Genomic DNA, 25,858 nt, shown 5'->3' on the forward strand with positions numbered 1-25,858 from the left:
CTTGTCTTTAAAATTAGTATAAAAATAATGCTTTCCTCATAATGCATGGAAAATAGGGAGCGCAGGGCTTGGCACGTGGCAGCTCTAGCAACAGCTAGTAACTGTTGGCAAATCTTAAATTCTTACCACGGGCCAAGGAACATGCACAATCTCAATCCTCATAAAGCTCCAGGGTAGAGGTAACTTTATCTCCACTTATCAGGCCAGGGAATTGGGGCTCAGAGAGGTGCCATCACTCATTCAAGGTCACACAGCACGGAAGTGCCTCAGCCAGGATTTGAACCCACGTCTGTCTTCATCTGGAGCCACAACTCTTCATCATCATTTTCGATAAGTGCAAATTACCTCGCCCCATTCATCCATCCTCCTCCACAATGCAGGCCTGTCTTCATACCTCCACTGGTACCTCATTTCTCCCTGTTCAGGGCGATCAGCCTTCTGGGCCATCATCCACCGCCAGGCTGAAGTCACAAGACTGACGCCAGCCCGCTCCACCTGCCACCAGGCGTTTCTGAGTGTGGGACACACCTCCTTAGCCAATTGGCCAGACAAGAGGGACAGACAGAGCCCAATCCCTGCCTGGGATCTGGCTGAGAGCGCCACTCACCCACAGAGCCCTTTGGAAGTTAAGTGAATCACAGCCCAGTTCCCTAATTTACCTCTAAGGAGGGTGGGGACATAGTCAGTCTCTGGAAGATGGGCTGAGAAGAATCTTGAGACTATGAGGTCCTGTTTCTCAGAAATGATGCTCAAAGGCACTTATGAAGGAGAAATGGAGGTCTCTCTGCTGAAGGGAAATGATACGCCCTCCCTGGGCCCAGGGTGAAAGGCCCACTGGGGTTTGCCCAATCCCTGGAGTTGACAGGGACCTGGAGGGGAGCCTGGCCCCTCCACTTTCCAGCCTCATGACCTCGGACAAACACACAGTTTCCCTGGGCCTCTGCTTTCACGTCTGCAAAATGGGGCCAGGAATGCTGACCTCAGGAAAAAGTGTGGGCTGAAGATCGAATGGGACTAGATGCAGGGCACCTCACGTCACACCTGGCACACGGTGGCTCCGTCCCTCTTCCCTCCCTGCGGCTCCGCCGTGAGGCGGCTCCTCTCCCCTACTCTTTCGGACAGCAATACACTGGCTAAGTTCCCCGCGTCAGGAGAGAGGGGAGGACTCTGATGCGGAGGATTTCTGAGTGGGAAGAGTGGTTCTCAAACTGGATTCCCTGAGACTGGCAATCTCCTAAAGCTATTTTCAGGATTGCAAAGAACACCTCAGAAATCATCCACTCGCTCACCACCAGCTGGCTCAAGGGGCAAGTATCTTGGGTTTTGGGGGCAATTAAATCACCCCAGGCTGGGGACCCTATTTCTTGGGTTGTTCAGAAGCTCTAACCCCCATGTATATATGACTTTGCAGTACAAAAAATGCAGGAGAAACTCGAATGTATGCCTAGGAAATGACTTGGTAAAGGCAGCACTGTTTGGTAGATAAAATCCTTTAAATCTTGGGGCCCAGAGGGATGAAATGTGGGAGTCAACATTGCAGGCAGAGTCGACTTCATGTGAGTTCAACTCCCCCCGTGCTCGGGGAGAGCGTGTAGGGGAGCCGGCTGGGTGCTGAGGTTCCACGCAGGGTTCTGACCCAGGGTGAGCATTGGGGGGGGGTTGGGGGCTGCGGCCCTGGCTCTCATGGTCTCAAGGCTCCTGTCGTGGTGCCTGTCATGGTGTCCCCTCACCTGGCCAAGTGACGGCTCTGGGCTCACAGACAGGTGTTTCATCATACAACGTGACCCCCAGATGCAAGCGACTACTCCTCATACAACGAAACCCAGTGGTTCAGAGCTTTAAGGGGATTTAAGGGAAACTTCTCTCTGACACTACTGATCGTGTCACTGGTGGTTTAGAAGCTGGTGCTTGTGTAATTTATGACACCAGCATTTTCCGTAACAGAAGTTCTCGGTCATAAGCAGGTAGGGCCCCCTCGCTTTGGAAATGAGAAAACAGGCTGAGAAATGGAAAGGGGGTGCGGCCAAGTCAGCAAACCAGTTAGTGATGGATGTGAGCCGAGCACCCTGGTCTTGAAGGCCAGGTCAGGGCCCTGGGAATACACTCCAGGCTCGGTCTTGTGCTTGTTTATGTTGGTAGCACGTCTCTTCCCTTGTTAGAACGCATGCTTCATAAAGGCGGGGACTTGTTTTGTTCACTGCCTTATTCCTTGAGTCCTGAGCAGTGCCTGGTACACAGTGGGTCCTCAATTCATAGGTCTGAATGAATGAATAGTGGGAAAAGAGAAACGGAGACAGAGTGCAGATCTCACAAATCAGAGAAACAAAGGTCAGGAAGAGAGGGAAAGACGGAGAAAGACAGACAGCAGGAAGTGACGTGGGTCGAGACAGACAGACTGAGAAAGAACTGAGGACGAGGCAGGGCAGTGTCAGGGGAGAGGGCAGAGGTACACAGGGAGAGAGGGGGCGCCAACTGCTGACTTGTCACCTGGGCAGTTCTTTGGGCGTCAGCAGGACAGAATCTCCCGGCCAGAGGGCCTCTTGTATATTCTTTTATTGGCCCAGCTTGTCCTAGAAGGAGAAAATATCCAATTACTATAGCAAGTCAGTAAGGAGCCGCCACGTTCAAGAAGCTGTTTATGAAAACCTGCCCTACGGATGCACACAGGGCAAGTGCCTGGCTAATCTGGGTCCATTAGCGCTAATGAAAAGCTCTCAGCAGCTGGGCCCACTCCAGCTGGGGAGGCCCGCACGGGGGGCCTGCCCTCTGCCCAGATGGCAGCTCCTGGGTCCTCCCAGGAGCTGTGCGGGGAACCACAGTTTTAAGAGACTCTCGGCTTCTGGCACGGGCTTCATCTGTGCTGATGGACCGCATGTGGCTGAGGCACTGAGAGGAGGCGGCGGGCCTGGTGAGTCACACACTTGGATGCCACCTGGATGTCACCTGGGCATCTGCAGCGAGGCCTCAGCCGGGAGAGTGACAGCAGGGGCATGTTCCTCAAACCCCCGCCCCAAGGGAGAAATTGGATGCTGGAAAGCGTTGCTTCGCCTCACAGAAGGATTTGCCAGAAGGCTCCTATAGGGAGCCGGAGCCCAGCCGTGGAAATGAGGGCTTGCTTTCAGCCGTCAAATGGGCCCAGATGGAGGCCTGTGTTCTGCCACACCTCTGGGGAAGCCCACGGCTGGGTCCTGTGCTAGGAGGGCCTGGAATAGTGAGGAGCTTGGGCCGCGGGGGGGGCGTTCTCATTGCGAGGAAGGGGGAGACTTGGGGGTCTCAGGTGCCAGATGAGATTCCTTCCCGTTCATATCAGTGGAGGGGTGGTGGACGAAAGACTCCTCTCCATCCATGCATGCATCTGCTCGGGAGACACGTATTGAGTACCTACTGTGTGCTGGGCGCCCTGTTAGGAACCGGGGATGCATCTAAGCTCACCCTCTGTGTCGGGTAGTGGCGGTGGAGGAGATTGGAGGAAAGAAAGCGATGACGATAGGGCTGGGGACCCACAGGAAGGAGGACTAACCGTCCACGGGTGTAACTCCACTCCACTGGGGGCAGTTGGGGGGGGTTCTTGGGGAAGGGGCAGCACAGGGGAGCAAGTCTTGAGGAAGCGTGGAGGCGAGGCTGGGCAGATGGAAAGGCAAGAGAAGGGGCCTCCCTCCTGAGAGCTCGCTGAGGCCCCCCATACCCCTATTTGGCCTAAACACACACACACATGGCAGGCTCGTCAATCGCCTGTCTTTGGATCTGCGGCAGAGAGCTTTGGGCTACAAGCTCACACGTGAGCTCCCTGAATGCTCACGACACCTGGAAGTAGGGCTCACGGAGGCACGGCCCTTTACCAAGAGGAAGCCAAGCCCGGCGGGGGAAATGGCTTGTCCAGCATCACACAGCTAGGACGCCTGGGAGCTGGAGTGCAAACCCAGAATGGGGATCAGAACGAGCTCTGAGAGAAAGTGCTTTATCCGCCCGTGTGGGATCACACTGCATCCTCACAGCAGCCCTGCTGGGTGGGCTATTGGCCCATTTTACAGAAGGAAACGGAGACTGACTGATATAAATGGCAAAGCTGAGCATCCTCCTGTGATCCCAGGAGATCCCAGGCAAGGCGTCCGAAAAGCCGTACTGGGAGCCAAGAAGGGGAGGGGGGCAGATGCCCAGCCCCATCTGGCCTAAACAGTGATGAATCCTGTGAAATCGGCCCTCGGGCTGAGGGGAGGTTCTGTGCACCCTGGCCCCTACCAGGCAGGACACAACCAGCAGGGTGGGCACGAGGGAGTGGGGGGAGCAGGGAGAAACCCCCTGGGTCCAGGTAACGTCCAAGAGGCTCTGGGCTGGAACTTTGTCCAGGGATGGCTCACAGGGCGAGAGGAAGCCAACTCAGGCTCCTTTCTAGAGCTAGGGTCTCTGCAGTTAGGGAAAGGAGCCCCAATTCTAGTTCAGGGGCTGTACCCCATGCCTAGCCCCGCTGCGGGGCTCAGGGAAGTGGGGAGGAGTCAGTTTTCTCCTACCCCTGTTTTTCCTCCCCCAGCCCAGCCCTGTCCAGCATCTCAGGCTGGCAGTTGTCCTGAGTATGATGTGACCCATTTTCCTCTGGACACTGAGACTGGAACGAGAGGCCCTGGTGGCACACAAGGCCCATCCAGTGACAAGGAGGAGGCACTGAACTCCGTTTGGCACCTGCCCGCCTCCTCTTCACTGGATATCCCTGCCCCATTGTATGCCGGCTCCTGGGCTGAAATGAGCTTACCCCTCTTTGGGGTTCCAACTGCCCTGAACAACCTCCCATCTCTCTTTGTCCTTCCTGCTCCCCCAGTCATGGCCTGGCTCCCGTTTCCTGACCCAGCAAAGATCTGTGTTAAGGGGAAGCTGGCAAAGGGCAGCCGAGGGGATGCCTGCCACATGCACCCCATCTCAGCTGGGACGGCACTTGCCTTGGCCAGCTCCTCTGAGACCTTCTTCTAGAAAGTCACTAACCCTCCCTGAGATGCCACATTCTCCTCTGAAAACTGTGATCCTCAATTTCAAAGTCAAATGTGGTTGTAAGAATTCATGATATGGGGGCGCCTGGGTGGCTCAGTCAGTTAAGCATCCGACTCTTGGTTTCAGCTCAGGTCATGATCTCAGGGTCCTGGGATCGAGCCCCAAGTCCGGCTCTGCGCTCAGCCTGGAGTCTGCTTGAGTTTCTCTCTCTTTCCCTCTCCCTCTGCTCCTCTCCCTGCTCATACTCTCTCTCTCAAATAAATACATCTTAAAAAAAAAAAACCAATTCATGATATGAAGCACATGAAATTAACTGATATGATATGAAAACCCTTGGAAACCTGCAAAGTACTTTTCCCATGGGGAGCTAGTATTACCAGTAATATCACATAGTGGAAATAAGTGGAGTCATCAGTGGAGGAGGGCATGGGGGAGAACCCTGGGCAAATGGCTTGGTCGGGATAGCTACAAACATCTTTCCCCTATGTGGCCCTAAATTCAAGTTAACTGCTACTATTTTGCGATAACTGACTCTAACGATAACTCATAGTACTGCGTGTTAACCACGGAGCAGGCTTTGCTAAGCATCTCTCCTTTGTACTCCTCGCCTACGAGGTCGGTACCCTTATTATCCCGTTTTCTATATGAGGCAGCTGAGATTGAGAGAATGTAATGAACTGGCCTGAGCTTATTCACATGGTTAGTCAGACACGGCCACGATTCAGGCATAAGCCAGCTGGATTCCAGATCAGAGCTCCCAACAAGACACCAGCCCACGGAGAGGACACGCGAAAGAGGAAGAGCTATGCCTTGGGCTCCAAAATTTCCAACCCAGGGCTGCTCTATCCTGAATCAGGCAACCAGGCCGACTCCCAGGGAGCCAGCTAGCATCCTCCCCTGTGCCACCTGGAGGTCCCTGGGGGATGACCCAATCCTGCCATCCCTTGACAGATGGGAGCCCTGAGGCCCAGAGAGGGGCAGAGACGGGTGAGGTCACGCAGTGCCTTGGGGTTCTCTTGTGCAGGCCCCTGCCTGGGCCAGACAGCTCTATTAACCTTGCCCCTCCCACCGCCCCAGATGGCGGTTCAATCCCATCTGCACAGTGAGGGCCCGGGAGGGGTTCTCTGATTAAGAAGAACAGCTCAGTTCATAAATCACTCCTTTTACTCTCACTGCCCTCGGCTCCCGGGCATACTTTCTGGAGAGAGAGAGAAGGAGGCAGGTGGACACGAGCGATGGAGAAGCCCCATGGGAGGAAGCAAATGCAGGTCTGGGCTGGGGTAGAGCCCAGAAGTGTCTTGCAAGCGCCCCAGCCAGGCGAGGGCGCTGTGGGCCAGGGCAGAGCCTTCAGGGTCCCACTGGAGCCACCACGCCCCGCAGCAGCCTGGCTTCCCACCAGCAGGGCTCTGCCCCGACAAGCTGCAAGATCTGGGCCAGTCTGCCTCCTGAGCTTCTGTCTCCTCACCTGTAAGATGGGGGTTTTCAGAGCCTTTGTGGCTACCGGGGGGGGGGGGGTAGGGTGGGGTGAGTGGGTGGGTGGAATGATGGAGCTTAAAGGGCTTTGGTGGCTGCACATCCAGTTCCTTCCTTCCTGCATGCCAGGCCCCTGCTAGTGCCAGCCCTGGGCGTGGGCCAAGGCGCAGACAGCGGTGGCTTTCCTCCCGCAAGGACTCACTCAAATCTAGTGCCAAGCCGTAACCCCACATTGGAGAGGAGTGTTAACAGCCATCCCAACCGAGTACTCTGGGCCAGCCCCAAGAAGCAAGGGCGGGGCTGGAGGGGGCGCTTATTGCGGGGGGGCCGGGGTGCGGGGAGCACAGGGCCATGATAAGGCGCTGTGTCCTGGGTGCTCACCTAGAGCGATCTTACTCGATCCCACAAAAAGCTAGGCAAAACAGACGATCCCACCATCATTCCCTTTCACAGCCCGGGAAACCAAGGCTCCACAGGGCTAGAAAGGTCCCAGAGCCAGAACCGACACCAGGTTTGCCGGCCTCTGAGCCCTGTTTTCCTTCATCAGGACACGCACGAGGCAGAGGCTTGTCAGGATAAAAATGACCCTTGCCATCAGGTTCAAAGCTGAGGGGGGAGGAATTATTTGCTCGCTGGCTGCCTGCTGGGCCTCCTCCCAAGACAGACAGTCTCGTAAACAAGCAATTGGCCCGAAATCCTGGTGTGCCTGGTGATGGCGCGGACATGGGGACATGGACACAGCTGAGCGGGGGCTCAAATCTAATTAGGCTCCCGGGGGCGGCACCGTGAAGGTTAACCAGGCAGAGCCTGCCAGGGATGCAATGGGATCCTAAAAGACAGCCTCTCCTGCCCCCCAGACTCACAGAATCGTGAATGTCGAGGGCACAGAACGTCTGATCTGCAGGTCTAGGAAGGTCCCATCTTGAGGGTCCCTGCCACAACCCTTTCCCCTGTCCCAGAACTCCCATGGGCCTGTTTCCATCAGAGAATCTTCAAAGAAGGAAGTGCCTTCGGGAAGGTGACCTCCAAATCTCTCTTTTCACAGCGGATGCTGAAGTCCAGAGGGGGACGGGGTCCTGCCCAAAGTCACACATCACAGCTGGAAGCAGGAGCTCCCGATTTTAAGTCTGCTGCTCTTCCCCGACTCAAGGCAGCCTCCCAAGACTGACATCTGAATTTATTTTGGCTCCTGACAAGATGAGGCACAGACCACCTTGGTGAATCCTCCCGACCACCTGGTAGTTGGGTGCTCTGGATCTACCAATGAAGAAACTGAGGCTCAGAGAGGTGAAGTCACTGGCCGAAAGTCACACCGTAGGCTGGAAGAATGGTTAGGACAGACAAAGCAGAATTCCTGTCCTTCTGCCCTGGCTGTCTTCCAGAGCTATGGCTGTAGGGACTTTGGGCCTGCTGATGCCCACAGTGACCCTTGCCACAATGCACACTTCCCATTCTCTCCATGGACCTGGGCTGGACTGAAGCCACAGAAGATGCTCATCCCAGACACAGGACAATGGGTCCATCCTCCTGCCTTGGCGCTCCGACGGCCTGTTTGCAAAGGCCTCTGGGGACAAAGGCTCTGCGCCCTCTTGCAGAGACTTTCACTTGCCACGGTCAAGGTGCTGAAGGCAAGGCAACCAATTTGAACTTGGACGTGAGCAGAGAGGAGCGGTCATTCCGTGCACTGGGCACAGGATTTGGCCTCAGGACAGCAGAATCCAAGGGCTGGGAGGGACAAAGGCCGGGCAGAGTGCCGATGCCGGCCCTCCTCCCAAAGCCAGTCCTGCCCTGTCCTCAGGCCTCCCTGAGCCTCAGGGAAAGGTTCCCTGACTGCCAGCCCTGGGACCCAGGGAAAGGGAGGCGGGTGGAGGAAATGAGCGGACATTCCAAGCAAACAAGGCTCCCAGGCTCCAGGGGACATCCTTGTGGGGCTATGACAAGGACACTTGGGTTCTGGGAGACGGTGTGGGTACCAAGCGGATGAGAAAGAAAGCCAGCCTTCCAGTGAGGGAGCAGACGAGAGATTTTAATCCTCTGGAACCCTCCTGCCTTTGGAGAGAGCCTGGGGCTCGGTGGGCGGGAACATCTCTTCTGCTTCCCCCAGAGATCTGAAATGGAACTGAATACAGGGAAGGAGGTGCTCGGGGCGTGGCTGGTGTCCGCTGGTCAGGGGTGGGCGCTCTGGGCCTCTTGGCCACCCACCCCAGCCTCGAGTCGCGTTCAAGGAGCAGAGTCCACACAGAGACCAGGAGGAGCCTGCAGGCCCGGCGTCCTCGTCAGGCTCGCTTCCTGAGGGGCACCCACAGGATGAAGTGTCGGGGGACCAGCCCATCCTTATGGTTTTCTAGCACATCCGTGCCAGCTAGAGGGAGGCTTCTCCAGAAGGGAGGTCGCCCCCATCCAGTAGCCAAGGACACCCGCCCAAGGGCACACCGCCCAGTCAGGGCTGGATGACATCGACCAGCCCCCCAGCCTGGATGTTTCCTGCCACACATCGGGGGCAGCCGTGGCACATGCTGGGGGTGGTCTCAAAACTCCGCCCGGGCACAGCCCACAGAAAAGGTGATGTGGCCGTGGCAGGAGCCACAGGATGCTGGCTCTAGGGCTGGAAGGGGCAGGGAAGGGGGACACCCGATGTGTTGTCCGAACATGTTGTCAGCCCTCTCCCACGAGACAGAAGCCCTTGGTGGCCAGAGCCATGTCTCCTGCCTCCTCTGAGTCCCTTCAGAGGATACACAGGGTACTGGCTGGAATATTATCGATCTAATAACTGCTCCTTCTTCCCACGTGCCAGGGATGGGGCTGAGCACTGTCCCCAACACCACCTTCAATGGGCCAATTATTTCTGAGTCACCGGGGAGTTCAGTGAGGCTCAGAGAAGGTGAGTGAGCATCCCACAGTGGCCCAGCTGGCTTCCGACCCCAGGAGGCACAGCGCTAGGTGCTAGAGCACCTACCGGCTGACCAGCTCTTAGACCACACTAGACAGAGCCAGTGGGCAAGAGAAGCCCGCAGGCCCGAGTCCTGGGTTCAAGTCCAGGAAGTTCTGTGTTGCCTGCCCTCTCTCTAACCCTGAGTCCTTCCGCTGTTTCCTCGGCCAACTGCATCTCTAAGCCTCGGTGGGGAGTAGGAGCCCCCAGCCCTCCCTCTTTTCCCACATTTCATCCCGCCCTCAGGGCCTGGAGCTGCAAGAGACCCTTTGAAAGACTTGGTAATCCATCCCAAAATATGCAGGGCTGTTGCTGGGGCAACCTGGTTGCTGCACAGCCCGGATTTAAATATTTAATGGCTTCTGAGGTATGAAGGGGGCCTGGGAACAGGGCAGGAAAGGGCACAGGTCTGAGCCCCAGGCGGGGCGGGGGGGGGGAAGGAGTGGGGGAGCCCTGGCAACTCCTCCAGAGAGGCCCCCACCTCCCATGTGCAGGAGGCCGCTGAGGGCTCCAGGCTGTGGCTGCCCCTAATGTCCCACAGGATAACACAGACTGTGACTGGGACCCAGGCAGTGGGTGAGACCCAGAATTCCACCGGTAGGGGTAATGGGGGGAGGTGACGGGGGGAGTTCTCTTTTGCAGGTGAACAAGAGAAATGGATTTTTTTCAAAAGGGCCTACTGTACAGTGGACGCCGTGTGAAGTTCTTGCCTTCTGTCCTTTGAACCTCACTATCATCCTATGGGGCAGGCCTAGTATTCCCAATTCACAGCTCAGAAAAGTGGGATCAGAGACGTGCAGTGACTGGCCCCAGGACACACAGCTGCTAAGCGGCAAACTTGAACCCAAGGCAGTGGCCTCCAAAGCCGGTGCTTTTTCTGTCAGCAGCCAGGGCCAGAAGTGCTGCTTAAACTAGTAACAGCAATGGCTAGCGTGTATGAAGTCCATTCTACGGGCCAGGCACTGTGCTAAGGGCTTTGCGTGTTCTAATTCACTTAACCCTTACGACGACACTGGGAGGTAGGCACTGTTACCCCCATTGTCCAGATGTGGAAGCTGAGGCCCCAAGAGGGGAAGTAAGACACCAGGATCACAGGTAAGCGGGGGAGGCTGGATTCAGGCCTCCACAGTCCACTCCGGAGCCAGTACTCTTCATCTAGTGCTTCTTCGTCTTTTTTTTAAATATTTTTTTTATTTTTAAAAAAGATTTTATTTATTTGACAGAGAGGGTGGGAGAGCACAAGCAGACGGAGCAGTAGAAGGAGAGGGAGAGGCATTCTCCCTGAAAGTAGAAAGAGGATTTCTACTCTCTGCCATGCAGGGAGCCCGATGCAGGGCTCGATCCCAGAACCCCGGGATCATGACCTGAGCTGAATGCAGACGTTTAACCATCTGAGCCACCCAGGCGCCCATCATCTAGCTCTTCCTACCCCACATTTAGAAATGTGTATAACAAAAACAACAAGTTAATTAATTGAAGTCAAACTTAAAATCCTTTTTTTGCCCTGGCGTTTTGTCCACATCCTCCAAAGCTGGATAGGATGGCAAGAAGAAATTCTTCCAACAACTTAGCAATGAAGATGAGTCAGCTTGAGGCTTGCTTTCATTGACTTGCTCTACACACAAGCCACGTGCACATAAACCCACACAGACTGCAACGTGACGGCCACACAGACATGTGCTCACAGACAGACAGACCCACGTGCACAGACAAATGTACAAACATATACACAGACACACAAATAGACACCGGACAGATGTAGCCACACACCTATGTACACACACGGGGGGTGTGCACGCACACACACACACACACTCACAGATAGGGCCACCGGGCACTTTCCGCCTGATTGAACTAACTATAGTGTCAGGAAAAAGACATCCAAAGTCACCCGGCCCACGCCTCTGCCAACATCAAGAATAGCTGGAACAGGCAAACCGATCGGATCTTATTCTTAAATATCTTCAGTAAGGAGGATAAACCCCACGACTTCATTCTGATGTCTCCTCAAGTAGGGAAGTTCCTCCTGGCATCTAAGCAAATTCCATCCTGCTTGACATTAATCACAGCACAACGCTTTCCCTCCATACTCTGCTTTACAGCTCCCAAAGCCTTCCTAAGCTTACACTCTTGCTTCATCCTCACAACCATCCAGCAAGGCAGGGCAGAGATTATTTTAATTTATGGGGAGTAGGGCCCAGAGGGTTAAGGAGCTTGCTTGAGATGACACACATACTGTTCAAGGTGGGCTTCCGTCCCAGTTGTCGGGCCCTCCCTTTGGCTGCTGATTTCACCTTTGTTTCAATGACCCAGTTTGCTGTCAATGTCACATCAATTTCACTTCTCTCCTCTCTGTCTTGAGCTTCCTTGTATCTCAGCCTGTGTTCAGTGAGGGGACTTCACTGGCCCTGGCTCACTTCCAACCTGCCTCTGTGATGCCTGGTGCAGCATGGAGAGGAGACCCCTCAAAGCTGGGTTATCCTGGGTGATCCCGAAGCTTCCCTACCCTGAGTTAACAGGTTTCTTGTACTGGGGCAGATGGGTGAGGCTTCCCCCCCATTCTCACTCACCAGGGCAAGAATCCCTGAACTCCCCCACACACACCCCTCCCCAGGACCCAGGAACTGTTGCTGGAGCAGAAATCAAGCCTGCTCCCTCCCCCTCCTAGCCTCCTGTCCATGGGGGTCACTGCCCCAGTTACATTTGCTTGGCAATAAATATTAAGAGTCAATGGGTCTCCCAGGGCAACTGCACTGAGTCTAGTCACCTGGCCCGAATTAGGGAGGCCACAACCCCTTCCCATAAAGGGAATGCTACAGGTATTTGCAGCTCAAGTTCTGGAGGGCAAACAACAGAAAAACCAAGAGACACCATGTCAGAGCTCCTGTCTGGCTAAGAAAAGCCTGCGAGGAAATGAATCAAAGGAAAATCTGGGGCGGGGCCTGAGTTGATGGACAGGCAGGAGTCAGAAAGCCCTGTTTTCTTTCCTCCCCATAAAAAATCATCCCAGCTGCTCCTAGGATGCAGGTCTTAAGGGATGCAGGTCAGGGGTCGGGGAGGGAAAGAGCTGGGCTTGGGTGGAGACAGGGACAGGGAGTAAGGAGGGGCGGGGGCTCAGACAAAGGGGAACGAAGGCATCCTCCATCCTCCCCAGAAGCCTGGTCATCAACTCCACCAAATATCATTATTTCCAGGCCAGGAAAGATGCTGGCAATCCCACCCAGAAGCCTCGGGGATGAGCAAGTATTCAGTCTTATGGAGCACCAGGAGAGGATTTCTACTTCCTTCTGACAAAATAATAATAATGAAAAATAAAACTTCTTCAGGTCCTGGTTTCCCCATCTGTCCAATGGGACAGAAATCCCTACCTTGTGCTCTTCCCGTGAGCTGGTGCTGGGCAGGATGGGAGACCTAGGGAAGGGGACAGGAGGGGATCTGCCAGGGACTCAACTGGAGCAGAGGTGGCAACTTTTTCCTTAAAGAGCCAGACGGTAAATATTTTAGGCTTTGCAGACATATTGCTTCTGTCACAATGATTCAACTCTGCTTTGTTGGAGAAAGTAGCCACAGATTGCATGTAAAGGAATGGTCATGGCTGGGGGCCAACACAAGTTTATTTACAAAAAAAGACGAGGCAGGATTTGGCTCACTGATTGTGGTTTGTGGAGCCCTGACCCTAAGGAGTATTTAGGGAGTGACCCTGCGTCAAAGCAGCAGATTAGAAGTGAATGTGGTTCCCCCTGTTGTACAGGGAGCAGAGAATGGGAGAGAACAGAACTGGGTGTTCAGAGAACTGGGTTCCAGGCTGTGCAGCTTCTGCCAATTCCCAACACCTCCCTGAGCCTCAGTGGCTTCACTGTGCACACGAGGATAAAGATGGAAGCGCTTCCCCAGCTTACGGGGAAGGTCCAAGGGGGGCCGTGTGGGTGGGGGGCAGTGCCCTCAGCAATCAGCAAACCCTGGCCAGGAGGCTAAGTTAACCACAGCAGGCAGGGCTCTGGCTGTGCCCCTGGCAGCTGGTAAGGGGGGCATGCCAGGGTCTGAACAGCCCTGGGGGGAGCTTTCCCGCAGAAGGGGCTGGAGGACTTGGAGCCGGTTACCCTCTGATGCCAGGGCCTGGCCCTACTTCCCTGTCCAAATCCTGGAATGCGTCCTTTGTCAAGCGCTCTTTGGAGCGGGGACTCCCCTGTACCAGGGCTGCCAGAGGGCCAGGAAGGCTGAGCCCTTGACCTTGGCCCTGCTACTGCTGAGTCTGGCACATGGAGACACCATGTCCGGCCAGCCCTGGTGGGCCTGCCTGCTGCAGGTCTTCCGTGGTTCTAACGAAAGGCAGATGACCCAGGCAGAGCCTATTATAAGCCAAAGATGAGCTCTTTGATTAGCCTCTTGTGCCTGGGAAGGCCTCCTCCCTCTCCTGGTAAGGCCCAACAGCAGTGAGAAGGGGCAGAGAGGCTGGTGGATGGTGTGGCCAACTCTGAGCCAGTCATGGCCTCTGCATCCCCAGGGAAGGGAGGAAGGCGTTGACGATGGTGATGATGAGTTAGCATTCACAGAGCACTTACTATGTGCCAAGAACACGTCTAAACACTTCATATTGATTAACTCACGTAATTTTTACAACAATCTATGAAGTGGGCACAGTTATTCCGCCCATTTTACAGATGGGGAAACTGAGGCACAGAGAAGTGGAGTAACTTGGCCAGAGTTGCACAGCTCTTAGGCTGGCATTAGAACCCAGGCAGGTAGTTCTAGCACGTGGGATCAGAGGGTGTCTAAGATGTCTGAGAGCTGGTGGGGCAAACCATGGAATTCTCCAGAATTAGGAAACCCACTAGAAAAGAGGGAAAAGTGGGGGGCTCAGGATCTAGGCTTTGATTTGCCACCAGCCAACAGCATACTCTTGAGCAAGTTACTTGTCCTCCGTGGGCTGCCCTGGGGAGACAGCATGGGGCGTGGCCAGAGGCATCAGAGTAACAGGGGGACTCATCTCTCCCGCTCACTAGCGTGCGGCTTTAGCTTCTCTGAGCCTCTGTGGACCATGTAGTCTCATGGTCATGCGAACACCGATGAGACCACTCTGCCTGAGACATGAGAAAGCTCTCGAGAAGTTGGAGCCGAACTATCATTGCTCTGGAAGCCATACCTTTGCCCGGCCGTCCTAGGCCCCGAGCCAGGTTCATGGCTCCCAGTGCCAATGCTAAGCACACATCTAGGGGTCATGGGCTCCATTTCTGGCTGGAAAGGATTCAGGTATTGTCCTTTTAGGAATGGAAATGGTGGTCTGAACATGTGACGAGCAGACCCCATCATTTAAACGTGTAAACCCAGCCCAGTCTGCAGCCTCAGAGCTCACAAACGCGAGTGGAATAAAGGGGTCCGGGTTTAGGAAGGCTCGCTGAAACAAGCACTTGGGGGGCAGAGGAAGGTGGGTCTCACCCCTTACGGCCACTGGATCACAAGGTGCACGAGCGTGGCGGTGAAGGCCCCACACGCTCTGTGCACACTGGGGCTACCCTGCGGAGCACACACAGTGGGTGTGCCAGCCACCCATGTGTCCTCTGCGCGGCGGGGGCGAGGGTCCTGGGAAGGGGCTTCAGGCCGGGCTCAGATCAAAGGCGAATTGCCTTTTTTGCAATTTCTGAGGAGGTAAGGATAAAAGGTATGTCCTTGGTCCAGCGATCTGGGTTCTGCCTCTCCATCTTAGAGTCTTGTCTCTGCCTCTGTCTGCTCTCTGTCCCCTGTCTAAAAGTGATCACACGTGTGCACACGCAAACCCCCCCCCCCACCACCACACACACACTGGGGAGGTGGAAGGCTACCTGCTTGTGTCAGCTGCAACGCTTCTCTGAAAGCACACCTCGCTGGGGGCCTGGACATAAATCCCCTAACCCTGCCCTGGAACTGTGACCCCCCCCAACCCCCTGCAGGCGGCGGCCACAGTTAATTTAGAGGCTCTGCATGTGTGAGCCCTTCTACAAAGCTGGCTTGCCCAAGGCAACCTCAGGTCCGGTGGGGCCCTGCTGGGAGGAGGGGGTCCTGGGGCGCCTCCTTGCTGGGAAAAGGAAGAACCTGGCAGGTGTTTCATTTCCCCATGGCAGCCCAGTAATTAAGAAAGGAAGCCTCAGCAAGTTCATGGGGCAGGGACCACATGGGGATGGGGTGGGAGGTGGGGGGGACATACAGAGCAGGCTTTTCAAGGAGGCTGTCCTGGCTCCAGTGTGACCTTGAGCAAGTCACTTCATGTCTGTGCCCCTCTAAGGTGACTTCAGAGCCACCAGGCCCTGACCACACGTGCAGAGCTAGGTCACGTCCAGGAAGACCCAAGCAGCAGGACTACATGTAGCTATCCCGAGCGTCAGGAAGATGATTCTGAGCTTTGCTTGAGGCCGTTACCCCCCTGGATGCTCCTTCCTTGGTGTAATTGTGAATAGCAAATGTTGGAGAAGAGAGTCTGTGGGAAATGGGTCTCCCGTAGAGGCATCATATCGGGCTTTCTAAGGTAGATGTTCCAGTAAGAGATAAACCCCAAAGAGAACCTGGATCCCATTACCTGAGGGACGAGGGGGGACAGGTGGGAATAAACCACCTCCTCGCTGTGTGCCCCCGGGGGCAGGTAGGGCCTCACCCCAGTCGGGGTGATACTCAGGAGCAGGCCCGGATGCACTCAGGAGTAGGCCTGGCATGCGGCAGGGGCCCCCGGGGAGGGTCCCCTCCCACGGCTGGGCTCCACGTATCTTCACACGCACCTCAGTGAAGGCTTCGACAACCTTCTGAGGTATGGATACTTTGGGCGTGTGAACTGGAAAGCCAGGTCTCTCTCTACTACTTTTTAATGAACTCACCCCATTTTAAGGTCAGTGTTCTCTCTGCAATAAGGACTTAGGGACCCTTGGTGCAACCTCAGCAGGGATGCTCAGCTGCCTGGCTGTGCCCAAAGGGGACTGGCCTTCCCTGGCAGTGGCAGGCCCAGGACTGCATGATGGGCCAGCGATGTGGGGGCTCCAGAAATGTAGGCAGCTTCTCCCTCTACTGACCCCTCTCCTTCCCAGCTTCTCCCCCCTGGGTGAGGCCTGGCTGACAGGGCCAGGATGGAGGAGGCCATCAGGGTTCCTGCCAGTCAGAGGAGGAAGAGAGCTAAGAGAGGAGCCATCCCTCACCAACAGCAGAGACCTGGCCCTGAGGCTGCCCCTTGTCCCTTGACCCAGGGTCAAGAGCTCTGGCTGAAGGAATCCTCTACCCCCTTGTCATTTACTTACTCCCGTCAACAATCCTCACAACAGTTTATAAGCCCCCCGCCCCCATCACTGGGCTCATCTCCAACCATCCTCCTTCTCCCTCAACCCACGACAGCCATACTGGTCTCTTCCACAGGGCAAGCACATTCCTACCTCAGGGCCTTTGCACCTGCTGGTTCTTCTGCCTGGGACCCTCTTTCCCTCAGCTATTCCACATGTCATAAGCCCTCGCTTCACTCAGGTCTCTGATCAAATTCTTCAGGGAGACCATTCCTGACCATCCCCACCCCCTCTCCCCACCCGCCTAAAATAGTCTCTCTCTCTAGTCACTGTCTGTCCCTTTGTTGTTCCTGTTATTTATGTTCTTTCCCCTTCCTTTGAACGCAGGAGGGCAATGACTCTGTCTGCCTGGTTCATTGCTGAATCCCAGCATCCGGTACAGGGCCTGCCACAGTGTGAGTGCTCAGTGGATGTTTGGGGAAGGCAGGAATGAAGGAAGGGAGGAAGGAATGAATCCCTGTGTGGGTCTCTTTCACAAATTTCTGATCTAACCCTTGTTAAAAATCCATCAAAAGGTGCAGGACCAGCTATAATTTGTGGGACCCAGTAAAAATGAGGAATCTTATTCAAAAGCTAAGAATTTCAAGAGGCAATAGCAGAGAGCATTAAACCAAGTGTGGGGCCTTTCTCAGTGATGGACCCTCCAACCCACCCCGGCTCTGCATCTGCCCAGATTGCATACTGTGACCCTGGCCTTGAGGACGTGTTATTACTGTTGCCATGGTGCCATTCAGAGATAAGAGGATCAGGAGGGTGTAGGGGCTTGGGCAACGTCACACAGCATTACGCTATGGCTTAGAACCTTACAAACTCTTACTCCCTGGTTCTTGCAGTGGCTACAGAAGAAATATCATTACCTCCACACACCTAGAAATCTTGGGACCCAGCCCAGAGAAGAAAGCGAGAGAGCAAAATTGCCTGCAAATCTCTTATTCACCTCACAGATTCATGATTTATAGATATATCATATATCATATCACACATATATATGGCATTTTATTTCAAAATATATCCAGAGTTGTTTTTTTTTTTTTTAAGATTTTATTTATTTATTTGAGAGAGAGAGAATGAGAGAGAGAGAACACATGAGAGGGGATAGGGTCAGAGGACGAAGCAGACTCCCTGCCGAGCAGGGAGCCCGATGCGGGACTCGATCCCGGGACTCCAGGATCATGACCTGAGCCGAAGGCAGTCGCCCAACCAACTGAGCCACCCAGGCACCCCAGAGTTGTTTTAATATAAAAAATAAGGTATTGTTTTCCAAATCTTCGAGGAGTGCTGATGTTCTATTAGGACATACGGGGCTAATCCTGAGAGTCTGGGTACCCGCTGGCTCGGGGATGAGTGCCCCAGGCCCCATGGGTACCCACAGCTCAACTGAGAAACCATTATCCCGGGTAGAAGACCCTAGGCTCAACAGCCCATACTACACAAGAAATGCTAGCTTCGTTCCCTCATTCATTCCCTCCCTCCCGCTTGGTCCAAAGGAAGCCTCCTCCAGGGTGGCCACAGACCCAGATGGCAGGGAGCCTTCCACAGGCCTGGGTCGGGAGGCCGGATCTCATTATTCCAACAGAGACAGAGGGGAGCCCGGCTTGGCTCATTCCTCCTGGGGAAATGTGCCTCGGCCTGTTAGCGGGAAGAGGAGAGTGTTATTACCCTGCTTAGCCAGCCAGGTTCACTCGCCACACTAATTGGAACACGTAATGGTTTGTTAATATAGTCTAATTTGGGGAGGCTGGCACACCAGGGTCTCTGGGGTCGGGGTGCGGCGTGGGGGAAGGGAGCCTCCCGTGGTATCACCAGGGAGGGCTGGGAGTGGGGCTGACACGCTGTTTGGTTTTTGGTGCTTGCCTTGCAAAATGATGTCTTTTTTTTTTTTTTTAAGATTTTATTTATTTATTTGACAGAGAGAGACACAGCAAGAGAAGGAACACAAGCAGGGGGAGTGGCAGAGGGAGAAGCAGGCTCCCCACCGAGCAGGGAGCCCGATGCGGGGCTCGATCCCAGGACCCTGGGATCGATCATGACCTGAGCCGAAGGCAGACACTTAATGACCGAGCCACCCAGGCACCCCGCAAAATGATGTCTTAATCCAGCAGCCAAAGACCTGAAGTCGGTTGTGCTGCCGGGCGGGCACGCGCGCGCGTTTACATGTGTACATGCACGTGTATGAGTGTGTCTGTGCATGCATGTGTGTGTGTAACTGTGTGCAGGGCTCTAGGGCCGTGAGGAGCGGGGCGAGAACATGGCTACATCACACCTACAGGCAGAACGCGGTGGTCGAATTTTGAGACCGCAAACAAAGACATCTATTTTCCCATGAATGGCTCACCCGGCCCCTATTAACACTAATTAGGAGGCCTGGGAATTCCCCATAACTTCGTAATTACTGTTAACAGACTTCACAGGGACCGTGAAGGAAATGGAACACCCCTGTCCTGTTTCACAGCCAAGGTGATGATGGTGCAGGCGATAGCCCCCCCCACCCCGCCCACAAGGCACTGGGACTCCCCCATGGGGGCCCCGATGTCCACACTGCCCAGGAGGCAGTCCAACCGAGGCGGGGGTGCCCTTGTGGGGAAACTCACTGGTGCGTGTGGCGGTGCTGGGGGAACTGGGGCAGGAGCTCAAGGAGGACAAGGACGTTATCTCAGGAAGAGACCCCGAGCTGAGCTTTGGGTCTGGAAGTCGAGAAGCAGACAGACCCCTCCGTGCCCAGGCCAACCTTCCCGGCCTCCCGCCCTCTCAGCCCCTGTCCATGAAGACGAACCATATTTTAATGGCGGCACCAACGAGGTGGCAAGATGGCAGCCATGACTTCACAGAGTCATCAGGCCCCCTCCGCAGCCTGCTGCGCCCTGCAGCCAGACGTCTTAGGAAACCACAGTTAAGCCATTAGCCGGAGCCCTCTGTTGCCTGGCGGTGGCATGGCCACTTCTGCCAGCTGACAGGCGCGGGGCCTTCCCAGAAGGGGCGGGGCAGGGGCCCTGCCCACAAGGCCTCATTCATGCACACAAAGACCCTCCCCGCCGCCCCCCTCCCGGGGGTCCTGCTGTGGGCCCTGTCAGGGCCTGCGGGGAAGCCGGCGCCGGCTGTCCCGCTGTCCCTCTGCCCCCGCTGGCCTGCTCTTCCAGCCCCCACCCCCAGGAAGAGCGGCCCGTCTGTCTAGCGCTCTGGGCCTGGCTCTGCTTCCAGAAGACAGCTCTTTGTTCTTTCCTGTCTGCCCAGGACCTGAGATTCTCCATCCAGGAGGGAGCTGAAAGCCTACGGTCTTAATCGTATTAAAAAGGGCTGAAATGGTATCAAATACTAACGGACTTTTGGTGATGTTTCTTTCATTCTTGATACTCAGGTGACTTCTATTTTTTTTTTTTCTCATAAGGAACATGTATGATTCATGATTATTCATTCACAAATCACCGTGAACGGGCCAGTCAAACCCCCCACTCTGAAGCTGCCGGGTCTCTCTCCGGGTCTCCCACCTTTTCTCCTGTTGTCCGCCTAGAGAACTTCTTCTCGCCCCTCAATGCCCAGCTTGACATCTCCTCAGCCATGAAGCCCTCCCTGATTTCTCCAGCCGAGGCCGTGTTTCCTGCTGATTGTTCTGCACTTTGGAGATGAGAAAATGAGGCCCAGAGAAGGGCAGGGGCCTCGCCAGTCCTCACAGCTAGGTCATGGGTGGTGGAGGCTACTCTAGAATCCAGAAGGGCTTTTGTTTACAGCATCCAGGGGTTGGCGGCAGGGAGGGGAGGCTTAGCAATATCCCCCCTTGATTCTCAACACCCCCTTCCTTCCCTGGAGCCAGCGCCTGCCCCATCGGGGACAGCCTTGACCTCCAGCTTTGTTCTGCTCAGGAATGAGCCAGGGTGCTCTTCTCTCTGCCTCCAGGCGCACAAATCAGTGAGGCACAGGATGAAGAACAGAGAATGGCCTGGTTGTTGTTCCACAAAGGGGAGTGGGGACAGGAAGCACTTGGGGCCCTTCCTCCCTCTCTGGAGCTCAAGGCTGTGTCTGCCACCCCTGCAAGGGCCAGGCCCAGCCTCCCTGCCCACCCGGCTCCCCACCCCGGCCCCTCCCTGGCTGGTCCGTTGGAGGCCTGGCTTACCCAGCCCCGTGGCCCTGGGTCTGAATCTCACTTTGCCCCTGAATAGCTGTGGTTCCACAGACCTGGGCCTTGTTCCTGGCAATACTAATAGTTCATACGACAGCCTACCCTCGATTAAGCACTACTAGGTGCCGGGGCACTGGGTAGGTGTTTCATATACGCCATGGCTCATCTTCATGACTCCACTTTCAGGCACTCGTTAGGGCTCCTGTTTTGCAGGTAGAATGTTGCCACTTCCCCAAGGTCAAGAGCTTGAAGTGACGGAGCTGGGACTTAAGCCTGGACCTCTGTGGTGCTTACGAGCCCGACTCCCCACGAAGTTATATGGATTGGATGAGATCATCGCACAGGCTAAGCACTCCACTGATAACGTGTCGACCATTATAGCTTTTCTCATTTTCACTCCTGATGAGAGCAAGCACTGAGGTGAACGAGCCGGGCTGAGCATCGACGGGCAGGCAAGGCTTCCTGGGGGCCCGGTAAGGGGTGGCAGAGCCCCTGGCAGTTCCTACCCGTGGAAACCCCAGGGCCCAGATTGCTCCTAGCCAGAGAGTGTTATTTGAGAGTAAATATTATCTTACCCTCCAGCTTAATCCAGACCAAGCTTATCTTTCCCACCAAAGAGCCCGCCGCCCAGAGAAAGTCAAGCCCTTTGCTGGCTTGCAGCTCTGCTGGGGGACACCAGATCTCTGGGAAAGCCCGAGAAGTGGTCTGGTATGTGGCAGTGGCATCAGAGAGACTGGCTCTGGGCTGGGCTGTCCAGCTCTCCAAGCCCACGCCGGGTTGGGGGGCGCCTGTGGGGGAGAAGGCAGGCCGGGGCACATTCCCCTTCTGCATGGGCCTGCTATCCCAGCCCCAGGGCAGATCTAGCTACAGTGGGGGTCAGGAACATGAAGCCCGACCTCCTCCTGTTTCATGCCAAGTCTGTTTATGCCACGTCTGTTTCCCTCCTGCCTTTTCCTTTGAAGCGTGGGCAGAACTCGTTTAGACCGGAGGCCCTGACCCTCCCTGGGCCCCCAGTTTCTCAAACAGAGGGTCACTAGATGGGGAGCAGTCCCAGAAGACTCTATGCTGTTGAGGGTTGGGGATCCTCAAAGGGTCCCGGGAGCCAGGCTGGGTCAGCCCAGCCCCTGCCCAACCTCTCTCTCTCATGCTCCCCACTCGGCTGTCCCCTAAAAAGTGCTGGCAGGGCCAGACATAGACCCGAAGGACCAACGTCCAGGTTGGGGGTCTGTGTGGGTCTTGATGGCAAAACTAGAAACAATGGGTACAAGTTACAGGAAGAGAGAGTTTGCCCTGATACAAAGAAGAGTATCCCCCATCTCCTGGGAGGACTGGAAATGTCGTATAGCTGTTAAAAGATAGATCTGAAATCAGAGAGACCTGGGGTTTAAATCCTGGCTTCCCCCACTTCCTACCTGTGTGACTTTGGGTAAGTGCTTCAACCTCTCTGAACTACAATTTTTGTCAGCTGTAAAATGATTCCATCTCAGAGGATAGAACCAAAGCTCAAATGATGTCAGGAAGCCTGGTGCATACCATGTGATCAGGATGCCCAAGTCTCCTTCAGTCCTGGGGCTAGTGAGCGGGCTGACACGGGGTATTCAAGCAGATGTCCGACGGTCTTAGCGTAGGGTTGGGTACAGAGGATTTCCTTCTTGCACTAAAATAAAGATTGAACTCAGTGTCTCTATGAGATCTCCCAACTCGAAGAAGACACACTCAGGACATGGCCTTGGCTGGCCGTGGGAAGGTGGGCATATCAGTGGGTGGGCACCGTCTCCTCGCACCTCTACCAGGATGTAAAAAACAGGCGTCCACATGTGGTATATGCTTCCATTAACACGAAATGTCCAGAAAAGGCAAAATCTACAGAGGCAGAGAGGAGACTGGTGATTGCCTGGGGCTGGGGGCAGGAATAGGAACCGATGACAAGAGGGTACCAGGTTTCTCTCGGGGGTGATGGAAATATTTCAAAATTACGTTGTCGTGATGGTTATGCAACTTCTCAAATTTATGACAAACCATTGGATCATACCTTGAAAATGAGCAAATTTCATAGTATGTAAATTATACGTCTGTAAAGCTATTAAAAAAAACCCCAAATAGCAACACCAACAACAAAGTCGAGAGGGGCCAATGCATGGTTGGGGGTGATGCCCACACCCCAGGGGAAGCATGGCAGTGGCAGACTGAGGCCGGAGGTCACGGCCAGTTTCGAGACTCCTTCTCCACCTGCGGGTTCACATCAGCACTTTCTTGTTATTTCTCACCCAGTAAGAGAAATTATAACAGACCCACTGGCTGACCTCATGAACACCCTGAAGTGAAGCCCCAGGGATGTGAGCAGGCAGGTTCTGCAGAAGGATGGGGAGCCCGGGAAGGGGGTAGCATGAGGAAGGAGGCCTACTGGAGACAGCCCTCCCAGGAGCCTCTGGAGGTCAGTGCTGGAGGATGGCTCAGGGCATTTTATAGTTTGGGATCTCTGAGTTAGGATGTAAGCCCAAGGCTCAGCCTGGCCTTGTCTCTAAGGCACTCGTGGGTCCACCTGAGAGAGGTGAGGATAGCACCAGTCATGTGCTGAGCGCTGCTCCCAGCCAGGGAAGGGCTGATATTTATCCTGCACATGTGACACCCTAGGGTCTACAGACGAGCACAGAAGACCTGTGCTCAGAGTCTACACACTGAGGAGAGAGCTGACTTCCTTGTGGTTGCTCCTGTGCAAAGCAGGAAAATAACTTTACAAGCAATCTGAACACTGTTGTCTTGACTGGTAGTGAGCTCTCCATTGCCGGTGGTATGTAAGCAGATCAATGAACACAGCTCTCAAGGAGTCAAAACAGATGACCTTGAAACCCTTCCTCATCCAGTTAGTCGGTAAGGCCACAAAGCCTTGCTGTTCCTTTCCCTTGAGGGTTAAATCTATACTCAGAATAGAGCAGAAAGGCCTAGAGCCACCCTGAAGGAGGCGGTCTGGCTGGCACCTCCTCCACTAGAACCGCAACTCCTCTGAGCACTCACCACAAATCCGCACTGATTGCTGGTTTGGGCTAATGTGATACTTGAGTACACACAGGCCAGACTGGGGCAGGCACTGCAGGGCTCCAAGCGAATGCACTTGAACCTGAACTACCCCAGAAGTGGGTGCCTGGGAAGCAGCGGCTGCCGGCCCAAAGCAGCTGCCGAGCCAGGCACATGGGCCCTGTCTGGCCCTCCAGCCGGAGGCCTGTTGCATACCTGCCCCCCACTCCGGCACCGGGGCCTTCTCTCTCCCTAGCTCTGGCCTCCCTAAGGACTCAGGATCCGGGCTGCCTTCTGCAAGCTCCCTCCTCTCAGCCCCGGACTCACCACAGGATGAGCTCATCAGAGGCCCCTTCCCAAACAAGAGCCCCAGGCCTGGGAGAGGTCCCGGTTCCCTTTCCTGCGCCTGCCTGGCCCTAAGAAGGCAGGGAGGGAGGCTGGGGCCTCTGAAGGAGGCCGGGCCTCCGAGGAGGAGGAGGTGGGGCTGGGGGCTTCCCCTGCCACCTTCTCTCCATGGGGCCGGCAGGCCAGCACTGAGGGGCGGAGGCCAGGGACCTCCTGACCCAACCCACCATCCACCTGGGCCCCTCTCAGCGGCTCCCAGCCTCCACCCAGCTCCAACCTCAAAGGGGGCCTGGGCTTGCTTTTCCATTTCTTGGTGCTGCCCCTCCAGGTCTGGAACCTAGATGTGCAGACCCTGTTGTAGTCTCCTCTCCCTCAGAGATGGTAAGTGGAGGCGCTGGGGGTAGAAGGCATGAACGCCCAGACTAATTACAGTGCGAGACAGTTACAGAGTGTTCTGGAGGTACTCAGGGCTGGACAGAAGAACACCACCTGGGCTTCAGCACTCAGTAGGTGTGGCTCCCTGGTGGGAATGTTCTGGCAACAGGGCAGGGCTCCTCCAAGACCCAGGGTATCGCAGCCCCACCCTGCCTCCGGCTCCCCATCCACCACAGGCTCAGCCCTGCCCTCCAGAAGACAGCCCAACGCCTGTTGGGGTCCAGAGAGACACTTTATCTCAACTACCCATCTTCCCAAGGTGCAGATCTCCCCCCACCCCCGCCCCCGCATAAACACTTTCCTGACTCTGCAGCACTGCTGGGGAAACCCAGCTCAGAGCACAAGAAGCCCATTGACTAGCCCTCCCCTCCCCCATGCCCTCCTCCGCTCTAGCCAAGCACGACCACTTGTAGGTCCTGGGCGGTTCTGCTCTAGCATGCCCCAGGGACTTTGCATGTGCGGATCCCTCTGCCAGGAATCCACTCCCCTCCACCAAGTCACACACAGATTTCTTTGTCTACCTCTAAGTAAGACATTCATAAGCCAAGCCTTCCCCAGCACCTCCCCTTCCCCAGCATGAGCCCCGTCACCCCTTCCATGCACCGCTGCATCAATGCGTTAGACCGCCTGCTACCTGCCTGTTGTGGTCAGTGAGTCTCAAACTTAAGTTTGCATGAGCATCCCCTTGGGGAACTTGTCAAAGTCCAGACTGCTGGATCTCACCCCCAAACCTCTGATTCATTAGGTCTGGGGTGGGAGCCTGCAGATGTGCTTTTCCACCAATTTCCTAGGCAATGCGGATGCTGCTGGTCTGGGGACCACCTTTGAGAACTGCTATTTAAATCCTGAGCTCTTTGAGATCGATCTTGTCTGATTTTTCTTTCACCCCCAGTCTCGGAACGATTCTGGTTTATAGTGGGTACTCAGTAAACAAATGAATGAGAGGTACTGATTTATCTGTTATAGCCAGTGTGGGTGGCAGGAGAATTTACTGAGACAAGTTTTCCTGATTTGTTCGCTCTGCTGCGGGAGCTCTCTCTCCCTTTTCCCAAGTCTTTGGCTCCCACGTCTTGGGGGTTGCTGGCTTCCAAGGCCAGGCACAGAGGTTGCTGCACCTAGGAAGATAGGCCACTTTCTGGGCCCTGGAAACTTCTTGGAGGGCATGGGCTGGAGCCCGCAGAAGTGGAGGGGTATAAGCCTGGGCGGGGGGGCGGGGGGGGGCAGGCAAAGGCAGCAGGCCCAGGGAGAGCATTGTTGGGCATCTCTGGAGAT

General features: G+C 55.3%; 1 protein-coding gene across 4 annotated transcripts in view; it reads right to left on the bottom strand.

The window, feature by feature from the left end:
- TSPAN18 (tetraspanin 18) overlaps nucleotides 1-25,858 on the bottom strand; it is a 181,901-nt gene that overhangs the window by 24,930 nt on the left and 131,113 nt on the right. For 3 of the 4 annotated variants that reach the window (XM_064576607.1, XM_064576608.1, XM_064576610.1), the window contains one exon: nucleotides 2,488-2,572. The gene's annotated coding sequence lies outside the window, so the exon portion shown is untranslated. The remainder of the gene's footprint in view (nucleotides 1-2,487; nucleotides 2,573-25,858) is intronic. The other variant, XM_054511975.2, reaches the window with a different exon arrangement.

The sequence above is a fragment of the Mirounga angustirostris genome, unplaced genomic scaffold (assembly GCF_029215605.1).
Source record: "Mirounga angustirostris isolate CCGP_5_RB_7025 unplaced genomic scaffold, mMirAng1.0.hap1 SCAF_13, whole genome shotgun sequence".
In the NCBI taxonomy this organism is placed as follows: domain Eukaryota; kingdom Metazoa; phylum Chordata; class Mammalia; order Carnivora; family Phocidae; genus Mirounga; species Mirounga angustirostris.